Below are 961 nucleotides of genomic sequence, written 5' to 3' on the forward strand. Positions count from 1 at the left end.
TCTTTGGCTGCAAAGAATATAATCAATCTGATTTTGGTGTTGACCATCTGGTGATGTCCAAGTGTAGAGCCTTCTCTTGTGTTGTTGGAATAGGGTGTTTGCTATGACCAGTGCATTCTCTTGGCAAAGCTCTATTAGCCTTTGCCCTGCTTCATTCCGTATTCCAAGGCCAAATTTGCCTGCTACTCCAGGTGTTCCTTGACTTCCTACTTTTGCATTCCAGTCCCCTATAATGAAAAGGACATCTTTTTTGGGTGTTAGTTCTAAAAGGTCTTGTAGGTCTTCATTGAACCATTCAACTTCAGCTTCTTCAGCATTACTGGTTGGGGCATAGACTTGGATTACTGTGATATTGAATGGTTTGCCTTGGAAATTAACAGAGATCATTCTGTCATTTTTGAGATTGCATCCAAGTACTGCATTTCGGACTCTTTTGTTGACCATGATGGCTACTTCACTTCTTCTAAGGGATTCCTGCCCACAGTAGTAGATATAATGGTCATCTGAGTTAAATGCTTAGCAAGGAACCAGCAGTGGTAAGCCTTGTTGCAGCCCCCAGGGGACTGTTTAAAACAAGACAACAGTCCCCAGAGGAATTGTTTAGTTATGAACCATGCTAGCAAAATAGACATAAATGCAGTTTTGGCTCTTCCAGAAATGAAATCTTGAACCAGTCAGCCAGGAATCTTCTGATTATCATTAGTTAAGTCATCTGCCTGAGAAAGCTTTCCAGCCTCTAATGGAAAGTAACCTAACAGTAACCACTTGGATTCTTTGCCCAGTACAACTTCCTTGTTCCCGATCCCTTATGCCTATAAAAGTCTTTTATTTTGTGCAACTCCTCAGAGGTTCTAACTGCTAAATTGGATGCTGTCTGATTCATAAATCTTTAAATAAAGGCACTAAGATTTTAAAATTTTACTCAGTTGAATTTTATTTTATTTTAATAGGGCGTATAGCT

The sequence above is a fragment of the Bison bison genome, unplaced genomic scaffold, assembly GCF_000754665.1.
Source record: "Bison bison bison isolate TAMUID 2011002044 unplaced genomic scaffold, Bison_UMD1.0 scf7180017864341, whole genome shotgun sequence".
Lineage (NCBI taxonomy): Eukaryota > Metazoa > Chordata > Mammalia > Artiodactyla > Bovidae > Bison > Bison bison.